The 13,081-nt window shown below is 44.2% G+C and overlaps 1 protein-coding gene across 3 annotated transcripts in view; it reads left to right on the top strand.

Moving 5' to 3' along the window:
- Positions 1-13,081, top strand: part of sez6b (seizure related 6 homolog b) — a 243,156-nt gene that overhangs the window by 175,177 nt on the left and 54,898 nt on the right. The gene's annotated exons all lie outside the window — the stretch shown is intronic.

Raw genomic sequence — 13,081 nt, 5'->3', positions numbered from 1 at the left:
ACAACATATATATATACTTGAACTTTTCATTCATTTTCATTTATGTCTCCCATGGAAATAAGCTAACATAACTTAAAAGGAGAGCCACTTTAAAGTAGAGAGTCACTTTTTTACTTTAGCAAAAATCAGTATTTAACACTCAGTTTTGTAATCTTTTTTACCTGAACAAAAATCAAACCTCAACTTTCAAAAACATGTCACACAAAATGTAAAAGTATTACAGCAACTGACTGCCTGAATTGCACTGTGTGCAGCTAAATTTAACAGCTTAAGTACATTTCTTCAGTTCAACAGTATTTTCTTGGCCTCCACTAATAACGCACTGTTGATATTCAAGAAATATTAAAATAAATTATTAAAATATTAAATGCTAAAGACAACATGTACTTTTGAAAATCTGAATAGCAGCTTTGACTAAAACTATAGACTAAAACACTGTCCTGTTCTGTTATTTTTCAGTACCTGCTTGTTTAATATTCATATTCAAAGCAATGACTCAGAAATTTCTTGTAGTACAGTTATTGGGGGAAAAAAATAACACAACAATATACTGTGCACTGATAAAGGGATCCAGACTCTTCTTGATCATTGTATTTTGCATTATATTTTTATGTCTTTAAGTGTCCCCCAGTGTGTAGGAGTCTTGCTAGGGCTATGTATCATTGCTATGTAAAGCTACGTACTTTGCATAGCCTGCATCTGGGGTCTTGCCAATATCATGGTGGAAGCAAGAGAGCCAAAGTAAGAGGGAATTCCTTACAATGTTTTTCAAATGTGAAGCGTAGTTTTGGTCTTCTTTTGCTGCTGGTTTAGTGAATTTTGGTTGGAGGGTGATGAAACCTACAGTTTGGGAATCTGTCAGATGGCTTCTTTCAGCACCTGATATCAGGTGAATGGTGGGAGCCTCGCTTTGTATTTACACCATTTTGCAGAATCTGTTTACCTGCTCTTTAATCATTTGTTATTTTAGCTGTTTGGTGGTTGTTGAAATGGTTCTTATGTTTTTTTATCAGTCGGAAGAAAACTTGAAAATGCAGTTAAAATTAAAAAACGTTTGCCTGTGCTTGTCTTGAAGCATGCTCAATCATCCAAGTAAGGAAATCCCAAAGTGTTGATTCTGTTCATATTGATGTAGCATTTTCAGTGGAAAAAACGTTTCATCACTCATCCGAGTTAGTTCTTTAGTTTAGTTGAATGCAGGTTTCCCCAACCTCATAAGCGGTACATTTGCAAAAGGTCTGAAAATAGCACTACTGGCGAACAATAGGCTGTAAGGTCAGTTTCTTGGTCATTAATATGCAAATTGTGATGACCACTGATCAACAACCACTGATCAAAGACCATTTATCAATGGATCAATGGCCATGAGTACCATTCAGAAAGTTGGAGAATGGCTGCAATCACAGCATTGTAAGATGGTGCCAGATGTACCCTTACCTGCCACAGGTTTCAGGGTTTTCCATTAGGTCATAGTACCTGGTACCAGGTAATAAAAAAGTACCTGGTACCAGGTACTTTTTTAGTACCTGCTCTCCTGGGGTTCCAAGCGTTCCAAGGTACTAAAATGTGACATCGTCAGACTGCATGCCACCAAATGGCTGGTCAGTAGAGTCACTCGATGAGTCATGAGAGTGTCTTATTTATGCCATTTATGAAACCCGACAATAATGGATGGCTACAAAAAACAGCACCGTGTTCCCCGAGTCTGATGAAAAGCCACAGGCCGAGCAGCAGGTATATTCTCTCTCTCTTTTAGAGATAGTGAAATGGTGAAAAATTCTTTTAATGTGTTAAAATGGCCAAACCAATCCACCTCTGACCAACCAAATGGCACAACACAGAAGAGCTACCTCATCAGGCCAGGACTCTGCAGTCTATTTAGTGGCCACTCTTTCAGTGATGAGGATGTACACGTCCTGGACAGGGACTAATAAACATTAGCATCTATAAATGGGAGTTGGGTGAGATGTTATCAGTTTTATTCTGTAGTAGCATCAGTCAACATGAGCAAGAAATTCACAGTCTATAAGGCTATTCAAATATTCGGTCATGAGAGTGATTTGAACTGAGCAAAACTGAAGAGGATGATGTTCAATATGATTGGCTGATTGATTTCAAATCCACTTTGATAGTGTAAAGCGTTATCCCGTAGCCTAGGTGAAATCAAAGTGCAACACAAACATGACTTCCCTGCTCTCAAGGAAAGTACTACTAAATATACTTCCTGATAGAAAAATTTAAATGTGGAATGAAAGGATTGTCTTGGCAGCAGCAAACAGTAGAAACTATATATAGTTTCTACTGTTTCTACTATACATAGTTTCTACTGTTTTTTTTGTTTCTTCAGTTGTATACAATTGAAGAAACAAAAAACGAAAATAGTTTCCAAAACTAAAAATAAATAACTGCAAAGACAACATGCTTCTAATGATGACCTAACTTGATAAACTGAAGCCCTGGCTTCTGTGAAAAAATATTCTGTGAACCAGGACATGTTTTTAGTAAAATTACACCTTGGTGATGTGTTGCTTGAACACTGTTTAAATACTGTTTTGTGCTGATGGTGTTTTTGTCTCTGTTTGCATGTCTGGAGTTTCAGGAGGAGATTGATTTTAAAAGTGTAAATCCAGACTAAACAACTCAAAAACTCCACCTCAAATACTGATAGTCCTTTCCCTCCACTCATTGTTTCATATATTGGTTTATTAAATTCTGTCTTTTTCTCTGAGGCATTCTATTCTTTGCTTTTCTATGCATCTTTGCTCGGTTAGATCAGCAAAGAAAGCTTGAGCTTACTGGCCCACATAGCTCTTTCCAATCCTGTTGAATGGACAGTAATATACCTTAGTACAACATACTATTTGCAGGTTCTTTGAAAATTTTGAAACTTTGAAACCCGACTGGAGGATGTAATTATAAGGATAGATAATGTTGTTTGGAAGGTGTAAAGAAAGGATTTAATGTTAGTGTTAATTCAAAGTGTAGACACTATTTTTTCCACCACTGAGCAAAAACTTTTCACAGAAAAACTCAATTTTGTGCTTTTCCGTTCAAATGGTTCCCTCCCTGGCCTCAGTGTTCGTCAGTAATACTGAAAAAGAGGCTATTGATCAATAAATTAAATGATTTTGGACTGCAGTAGCTCAAGTGATGAGGGAGACCATGTTTTAACTCAGATAGGATTCATCAGATTGAGTTGCTGGGCCCACTTATTGTTCCCAGGCAGAGAAAGGATTGGACAGTTCACGCAGCGCTGGAAGAGGATGACTAACATTTACTGTGAATGTATGGCTGTGTCATAGTTGCTCATGCAAGTGTTCATGTAGTTTTCTAATATTTTATGTTATAGATATAGCATCTTCTTAGAAGTTATAAACACACTTTCAGATTGTAGTAAGTATTACACAACCTAAAGGAAGACAGGCTGTACAATGAATTTTTTGTATAACTCATTTGCCTTGAGGCAGTTGTTGTTGTTATTTGGTGGTATATGAATAGAATTCAGTTGGATTGGATTCCCTTGTATGTGATCACATGAATATCTTTAGTATATATAATTCTACAGTTTATAAAAATAATGGATTGCATTTATATAGCGCTTTTCTAGGCACCCAAAGCGCTTTACAATTCCACTATTCATTCACTCTCACATTCACACACTGGTGGAGGCAGCTACGGTTGTAGCCACAGCTGCCCTGGGGCAGACTGACAGAAGTGAGGCTGCCATATCGCGTCATCGGCCCCTCTGGCCATCACCAGTAGGGTAAAGTGTCTTGCCCAAGGACACAACGACCAGAGAGCAGGGGGGTTGAACCAGCAACCTTCCGGTTACAGATGAGCTTCCCAACCCCCTGAGCCAAGGTCACCCCTTCTCCCATGTTAACACTGCACAGTGTTTTTCTCTCCAGAGCTGTCTGTACCACTTCCATTTAGACTTCAAATTTCATAGCCTTGTCCCATCCAGCATGACAGGAGTTATGACATTGTGTGAAATTGAATCTCATTATGGAAGGATATTTCCCACCCACACTGGCTTGTCCTGTGCAAGCCTGTCACGCCCATTTATTTTCAGTGAGCTCTGATGAGTGAGCCATAAATGAATCTCCCTTGTAAGTTTCTTCATTGATGTCCAGGCACAGAATAAGATGTATCTATTTTTCATCACTTCATGTAAAATGCAAGACTGCTAATAGACCATTAATCTCTGTTAGCAAAAGGAGATTTCATGGTGCTATAAATAAGAACATATGCAGGGCTGTCAAGAGCAGGACAGTAAACTGAAGGTGTGCAACCTTATTTAACAGACTTAGTCTGGAAACTAGGGCAGTGTCTGCCATAGCAACCCTTACATTTACGCCGTTTTAATTGGTGCGTTCAAATGCTTGACGTATGTACTGTATATTTAACATGAAAATACACTAGCATGTAGTCTGACTGCACTTCTGCAAAGGCCAAAGGGTGTATTAAGGTGTTTAGTGACCTAGTAGTATTTTTTAATAATAGATTTAGGGGACTCTAGGATGACACATTTTTGAAAAACGATAATTAAAATTAAACCAGGAGGCACTGATATCTTGGCATTTTGTCCTAAACTCTAATATCATTCCTGGCTTTGTAAATGTCCACAGTTTTCAGTTCTAGTTACTAAATAAATGTCTATTTCATGACATTTTCCAAAATGGTCAAAAGAAATTTAGTAATATATATCTGAATGAAGAGAATGTGTAAAATTATATTTTTAAGTGCCTCCCATCTGCAGCATTCCTTCGCCTGCTGTTTTAAGATGCTCTTATTGTAATATAGTTGTTAATGAAATGTTGATAATACAGTAAGAGGGCCCAAACTTGTCTAATCTCTCTCTGTCTTCCTCTTTGCCTCTCCCTCACAGATACAATTTCCTCTCAAGGAAGCAGCTATAAATTAGCTTCAGTAGTCATTTGTAGGCAAATTTCATTTGCATTGCCATATCTCACATATACAAGTGAATGTTCAAGTGTAAAATGTTTTAAAGAGAAAATGAAAAACAACAATACTGGTCAGTTGCGCAGGTGTTAAAACAAAAATGTTAATCACAGGTAGCCTTTTGCAGTTGTGTGAATAAATGCACTCACAGTGAGATTCAAAGCTTTGATGCCTGTGAGCCAACTAAGCGTGGGATTCATGTAACTAATCTTTATTTTTGTGCAAATAGACCCTTACTTTGCACTTTGGATGGACTGGTTCTTATATAGTGCTTTTCTGCTCTACTCATGAATTCAAGGCAAGTTAGAAAACATTTGTCATTCACAAAAGCATTTTTTTACACTTGAGTGCTTTCTACCAACATTCACACATGTTTTTTATTATCTTGCCCAGTGATATGGCAGACTGGAGCAACCAGGGATCGCGCCACCAGCCTTTCCTTGCTTTTTTTCATGTCCCATACTTTTAACACTTTGCCCAGCGTGAGCAACCCGACAGCTATCTAGTAGCCTATGTCACCATGTTGAGTCTCATGCTCCTCCAAAAGCACAACAAACGGTGACTGATTCAGTGCTGTTGTCCTAATGAAGTAAGCTATTTTAATTTATATTCAATCATGGCACCTTGTAAATGGCACCTTCTTGCAGCAGATAGTTTTTGTGTTTTTCCTTCATAGATATGGGTTAATCTTGTCTTTCTGAGGCTCTATATCTGTCTGGCTCAGATTATATAAACCATTGGCATAATTTGCCTTTTCCCTTTGTATGATCCTCATGATTTTTTTATTTATCAGTTTTCATGGTTGGGCTTCAGCAGTGGTGTTTTGAAGACCAATGCAGGAACTCAAAAGATGATGTTGTAGATGCATAGCCAAAGTGAAAAATAAACCTCCATCCATCCATCCATCCATCCTCATCCGTTTTATCCGAGGCCGGGTCGCGGGGGCAGCAGCCTAAGCAAAGAGGCCCAGACCTCCCTCTCCCCAGCCACCTCCTCCAGCTTATCCGGGGGAATACCAAGGCGTTCCCAGGCCAGCCGAGAGATATAATCTCTCCAGCGTGTCCTGGGTCTGCCCCGGGGCCTCCTCCCGGTGGGACATGCCTGGAACACCTCACCCAGGAGGCGCCCAGGGGGCATCCTTGTCAGATGCCCGAACCACCTCAGCTGGCTCCTTTCGATGTGGAGCAGCAGCTGCTCTACTCTGAGCCCCTCCCGGATGGCCGAACTTCTCACCCTATCTCTAAGGGAGAGGCCAGCCACCCTTCGGAGGAAGCTCATTTCTGCCGCTTGTATCCGCGATCTCGTTCTTTCGGTCACTACCCACAGCTCGTGGCCATAGGTGAGGGTAGGGACGTAGATCGACCGGTAAATTGAGAGCTTCGCTTTTACACTCAGCTCCCTCTTCACCCATTCACTCATCAAAAATAAACCTTCCATTGATATTTCCTCTGTGAGGAATGTGGAGTCTGATTAATAAGATGGGTTAGCTGTGGGTGCTGGTAAGACATTAGAAGTATGAGGACATGGCTTAACCAGTGCTTGTGAATGGAAGGTGATGCAGTCCTTTTACCATGGAGGAAAGTCTCTATGGACATTCAACTTTTAGCTGTGAGTTTGCAACATGAGCAGTTTACATACTGCAGTCTGCTGATGGAGTCCTAGCATGCAACTGTTGCTGACTTACAGTGTAAAAATCATTATCATTGCTCAAAAATGTAACCAGGTTAGTCTGGATTTTACTCTGTAAACTTTAAAGCAGAATGCAAAGTGTCTGGCAATCCTGAGGATGGTTGACTCGCTTTGTTATTACCTCCTGGGATGCTCATTCAACCTCTGTTAGGATCATGTTCCACTGCAATAGCTGCACCACATGAAGGGTGCCAATGTCCAGATCACCTGGTGGTATCTGACTCTCCAGCCTTTTAAGTTTGTGGTGGTCAATAGGCTGACGGTCGGGGCTGATTTCTTGTCCCGCTCACTGATGGCTCCCCAACCTAAGTTGGTTGGTGGGGTATGTGGCAGGGTGTAGTCTGTGACTCCGCTGCAGAGGAAGGGTGATGCAGTGGATTTTGGGGCAGTGCTGGGGAGGCTGGCAGGGCAGCTGGGATCAGTTACCCAGTTATGCCTTACCTGTTTTAATAGCTAGGACCAGAGAAGAGGAAAAGACCTGAGCCAGAGAGAGATGGTGACACCCCATGTCCAGGGTCCCAGACAGTGTGTGTGTCACACAGAGTTTATTATCATTAAGTGCTGATCCTTCTACCTGCTGAGGTCATTTATATTGGTTATCCTCTTTGCTGTTTACATCCCTCCCATCACTACTATCAGCATTAGGAACAGGCACTCATTGAGCTCTACCAGGGTATCAGTGAACAACAGACAGCACACCCAAATGGATTCATCATCATAGCAGGAGACTTCAGAGTGTCCTCACCAACTGCATCACTGTGTGGTACGGAGGCTGCATGTCCTCCTGCTGGAAGACTGCAAAACATGAATACAACCAGCAAGGTCATCGGTGCCTCTCTACCCTCCCTCATGGGCATTTTCATACCCACAAAATCATCAGCACCCTTACCCTCTCACCCTTCACACTCCCTCTTCAGCCTCCTGCCTTCGGGGAGGAGGTACCGAAGATTCGAGGCTCAGCTCACTAGAACAGCATCAACATCTTCAACTGCTGAACAGCTTCATTCACCAGGCTGCCGGAAGACATAACTCTGTTCACTACCTCCCCCCATCTACCCCCCACCCCTGGACTGTTGCATTCATACCTTCATGCTGCTGACTGTCTTTGGCACTTTACTGCAACCATTTGCACCTCTGTCATGCCTGCGTTATTAATATTAACTACTTCAGTTAGTGAGTGGAGGAGCTGTGTGTCTGACTGCCTGCAGTGCTCCTCTCTGAAGTGTCAGCTGGAGGAGGCAAAGACGGCACAGTTGTTATCAATACGGTTGCAAATGAGTTATTTAATTCAATATTAATTTTTAGCACCAATAAATATCTGAGTATTGAGTTTATGGAAAATCCAATCTTGTACTCCTGCATAGCAACTTTATTGGGACCTTGCAACATTTTTGCATGATCCTACAGCCATTCTGCACCCTGTAATTCACTCACTCGTTGTCACTTTTGATTAGTAAACCGCCCAGTCTCTTTGACCATCAGTTTGGCAGCCTTCTTATCACTAACAAAGCTACCAAACTGATGGTGATTCAAACTTGCTCGGATTAAATTAACAGTTCTGAGAACCATTCTCGTAACATCATCCATTTTAAAGACTTGCAGCACAGTGTGCTCCTGTTTTCCTCAATTTGATGAATAGTAAGATGTCCTAGTTTTACAGAGGGCATTTTTATAAAGTAACAAACTATTTTTCCAGGCCAACCGGTCTTTGAAATGAGTGCAGTATCATTTCCTCTCTATTTTGTATGTCTTCTTCTTTGAGGTCCATGTTTGTGAGTTATACCAAAGAGTCAAGCATCTCTGATTAGTTGCCTTCTTTTTCTGAGGAACCACAGTATACAGGCTTGTATAAAGTGACAATGTAAACTATTAAGATGGCAATGAACCTTGGTGAGAGTAAAATTTAGGTAGCTCTTTTGTATTGTGTTGGCACATGGCATAAAGAAGATCATAGTAGAGAGATCACTTCTTCAGTTAGTTCGCTATTTAGTTACAACACTTTCAGAAAGACCTCTACTATAATAACATGTATCTGTGTAATCTATTATTGGGAAATTAAATGTTTTCAAAAATGATCAGACAAAAGATGGATGTTAAATTTTCAATTTCAGCTATATGTAAGCACAAGATCCAGTGTGTGATTAAAACAGTTAGTGGGATCTTTCACATTTTGAAGGAAGTCAAGTCTATTAGCCTCATTAGCATAATTAAAAATTAAATATCCATATCAACAATTTGGTTAATTTAAAGCACTGACTTACACAACACCTCCAAGTGTATAATACAGTGCATATAGAAAGTATTCAGAGTGCTTTGTGTGTTTAACTTTTTGTCATTTCACAATATCATTTAAAGAAATATTCCCAGCCATTACTCTCAAAATTAGGTGCAGCCTGTTTTAACTGATCGATCATCTGTCAAATATTTCTACAACTTGATTGGAGCCAGTGGCGTGCACAGACATTTTGGGGGGCAAGTGCTCCAGGGGGAAAAAAGGGCACTTTTTGCATATGTGGAAAACCTTTTCTTTGTATAATAAAAAAATCGCACAGGTTAAATGCAATTTGACTTTTATTTTCTCCTTTCTCAGCCTCTCTTTCCTAGACATTATGCTTGCTGAAATTAGTAAATAAATAGACCAAAATGTATGAGAACGAATAAGACTGACTGTGGTCATTACAAGAACAGGGCAGAATGGTCGTTTTCACAGGCAATTGGGAACTGCCTATTTTTCCTTTAGCAAATTAATGTGTTAATGTTGCCAATATGTTACACCAAAAAAAATTAACATGTCTAACCAGTGCTTCTCAAAACTTTTAACACCCCCAACACCGTACCCTTCAAACTACCAATAACAACGTCACTGTTCTGTCACAATCAGGTCACAACACAGTGCGTAAATGTCTGCGAGCATCGCTGAGTCAGTAACAACCAGTTAGGCTAAAGACTGCATCTTTAGACAGTTGGACGGTGTTCTAACTTTCTCACAGGAGACACCTACTAAAGACAGTCAAAGACATTAATTTCAATCTTACCAAAGTAGGACAGTAGTTGACGTTAGTTATGGAAAGGCTAATCCACAAAAACGGAGAAACGTCCATAATTCTATTATTCATAATCATGTCAAGGTTTTAGGTTTTTCTGCAGTTCCATCTCTAAAAAGTGTGATGTCTTCCCGTCACTGACTTCAGTTTGAAAACTTTGTATTTATTCACAGATTTCCGTGAGATCATCCTAAAATTTGTAACGAAAAATGGGCTCAAAAGAGCCCTCTGCCTAACGGCATGTAGCCTTAGCCTATAGCATAACGTGATATTTTCAATAGTGTATGCAAAAAGGTCGGAATTGATGGAGAGTGGGGTTGCCTAAATGGTTTAGGTTACATTTTAAATGTGTCGTTTTTTTGTTTATCCATATGGATGGATGGAGGGGTAAGCTGGCAAAGTTTGTCATGTGCAGTTTCTGACAGGCTACTTCACAACAAAACAATTGCAGGTTGGTCTTAGAGGGCAAACAGAATAATTTCACTCGATTCATGGGTTACCTGACTGGTTGGGAAGGGAAAGAGCTGCCGTGTTGTCCGCCGTGGCTCCCAGTCGCTATAGTTAGTGTCATGGTCCTGGGCCATGTTGGCCCAGTGTTCTTAGTTTCCTTGTATGTTTGTATTTTATTCCATGCTTCCCCTGCCCATTATGTCTAAGTTCTCCCCGTGCTCTCTCTTCCCCCTGTGTGCCCTCTATGTATTTATGAGCCCTCGTCCCCTTTCGTGTTTATTCCATGTCTCCCCTGCCTGTTACGTTGGTGTTCTACTCGTGCTCTCTCTCCTCCTGTACTTCCTGTTTCACCTCTCCCGTCAGTGTTCAGTTCACCCCGCCCTGTCTCGTTATGATTATCAGTGTCACCTGTGTTCCCCGTGTGTTCCCACTCCCCTCGTTAACCCTCTGTGTATTTCTGTCTGCGTCTCCCTCTGTTCAGCGTGACGTCGTCCCTCATGCCGTGTGTGGATCTCCCTGTGTCTCTCTGTGAGTTCTTAGTTTCCCAGTTTAGTTTAGTTTGTATATTTGTTCTGCCAGCGAATAAAGCTGAGTTTTGAGTTCATTCCCTCGTGCCTGTGAGTCCTGCATTTTGGGTCCTACTCCTGCCTGCCGCACGGCGATTCATGACAGTACGACGTCACCAGATATGGACCCAGCAGCACTCAACCCACCAGAAGAACTGCGTCTGGACATAATCTACTCCGTGGAAAGACTCCTGCATCTGTGGCTCGAACATGAGGGGAAGGAATTTCGCCGTGCTGTGGAAACCAAACTACAGCGCTTGTTCTCTGGTCTTCCATGGCTACTCAGTGCGCTCCACCCACTCGAACAGGATTTAATCCGCAACGAGCTCCACCTTCATCCCCCAGCTGCTACTACCCACCTGCCTGAAGGGCCGGATGTGGAGCCGCTCGGCCCGTCAGAGCCATCGTCAAAAAAGAAACGGCATTCACGCCGCCGACGCGCCACCCCACAGCCGGACATTCGGCCTTCTAATTCACCTTCTGTGCTGCCAGAAGCTCCGTCGGCTCCCTCGCTGCTACTTCCAGCTCAGTTAGCTCCCTCGCCGCCACCCGCAGCTCAGTTAGCTCCCTCGCCGCCACCCGCAGCTCAGTTAGCTCCCTCGCCGCCACCCGCAGCTCAGTCTCCTGTGTCCCCGCTAGCTCAGCCATTAACTCCACCACAAGCTCCATTTTCACCTCTACCATCGCTTCAGTCATCAGTTCGGTCTGCCACTCAGTCGCCCTTAGCTCCATCATCCACACTACCACCTGTTTCTCTTCCACCACAACCGTCACTACACCCAGCCACTCAGGCTGCTACTCAGTCAGTCATTCAACCCATAGCCCTGCCGTTAATATGCTCTGTAGCTGAGCCACTAGCCGCCCGACCCGCAGCCACTTCAGCCACTCCTCCACCCGTCACACCTCCACTACAACCATCACTGCAGTCTCTAGCGCAGTCACCTGCAGCTCTGCTTTCCCCAGTGCAGTCTCCAGTGTCCCCAGTGCAGTCTCCAGTGTCCCCAGTGCAGTCTCCAGTGTCCCCAGTGCAGTCTCCAGTGTCCCCAGTGCAGTCTCCAGCAGCCCTGCTGTCCCCAGTGCAGCATCCCTTAGCACAGTCATCCACTCAATCACCAGCTCCACTTTCCCCTCAACTATCACTACCACCTCTAGCTCAGTCTCCTGTGCACTCACCTCTGGTTCATTCTCCTGTGAAGTCATCAACTCCCCTGCCTTCTCCACTCTCACCACCTCCGTTACAACAGACATCAGTTCAGTCCCCTGTGCCAGTGCAGACGCCCTCAGTTCAGTCTCCCGTGCAGTTATCTACTTCACCACCGTCAGTAGCTCAGCTCCCACTCTCACCCGTGTCTCCAGCAGCTCAGCTCCCGCTCTCACCCGTGTCTCCAGTAACTCAGTTAGCTGCCCAGCAGCCACTCTCCGCTCAGTCTCCTGTGTCGCCAGTTTTGCTCATTCACTCCATGCAGAGAGGTAACTGGATTTCTACTCAGGGTACTTTCCATGGTTTAGCCGCCGTTGGCACAGTTTGCCACTCCAGGGCTTCCCCAGAGGCTAGGTCTCAGTCACCAGCTGATTCTGGACCCCTGAAGTTTAAGCAGCCCCCTAAGAACTGCACCATGTTCGCATTGCCTGGGCAGAGTCAGTGCTCAGTGCAGCGCCAGTTGTCCTCATGTCGGCCGAAGGACTTCATGCCTGTTGGCGTTGTTTTGGCCTCCGCTGGAGGGTCCGAGGGGCCCGTTCAGCCTCCCGTCTCCGCTGGAGGGTCCGAGGGGCCCGTTCAGCCTCCTGTCTCCGCTGGAGGGTCCGAGGGGCCCGTTCAGCCTCCTGTCTCCGCTGGAGGGTCCGAGGGGCCCGTTCAGCCTCCTGTCTCCGCTGGAGGGTCCGAGGGGCCCGTTCAGCCTCACGCCGCATCGGCTGGAGGGCCCGAGGAGCCTGTCCAGCCGCCATCTGCGACCGCCTCGTCGTCGCCTGGTCCAGCCGCATCCAAGTCTTCGTCATCGCCTGGGCCAGCCGCATCCGAGTCTTCGTCATCGCCTGGGCCAGCCTCTGCCTGTGCTTCCGCTACGCCTGGGCCAGCCTGTGCTTCCGCTACGCCTGGGCCAGCCTGTGCTTCCGCTACGCCTGGGCCAGTCTCAGCCTGTGCTTCCGCTACGCCTGGTCCAGTCTCAGCCTGTGCTTCCGCTACGCCTGGTCCAGTCTCAGCCTGTGCTTCCGCTACGCCTGGTCCAGTCTCAGCCTGTGCTTCTGCTACGCCTGGTCCAGTCTCAGCCTGTGCTTCTGCTACGCCTGGTCCAGTCTCAGCCTGTGCTTCTGCTGCTCCGCCTGGTCCGGCTTCGGCCTCTGCAGCTCCGTCTGGTCCTGCCTCCGAGT

This window comes from Aulonocara sp. 'chitande type north' Nkhata Bay, linkage group LG14, assembly GCF_057382095.1.
Source record: "Aulonocara sp. 'chitande type north' Nkhata Bay isolate Kocher_YH1m ecotype deep benthic linkage group LG14, A_spYH_male_GT1.1, whole genome shotgun sequence".
Taxonomy (NCBI): Eukaryota; Metazoa; Chordata; class Actinopteri; order Cichliformes; family Cichlidae; genus Aulonocara; species Aulonocara sp. 'chitande type north' Nkhata Bay.
The sequence above is the reverse complement of the archived record's forward strand: the minus strand, read 5'-3'. Positions and strand labels throughout refer to the sequence as shown.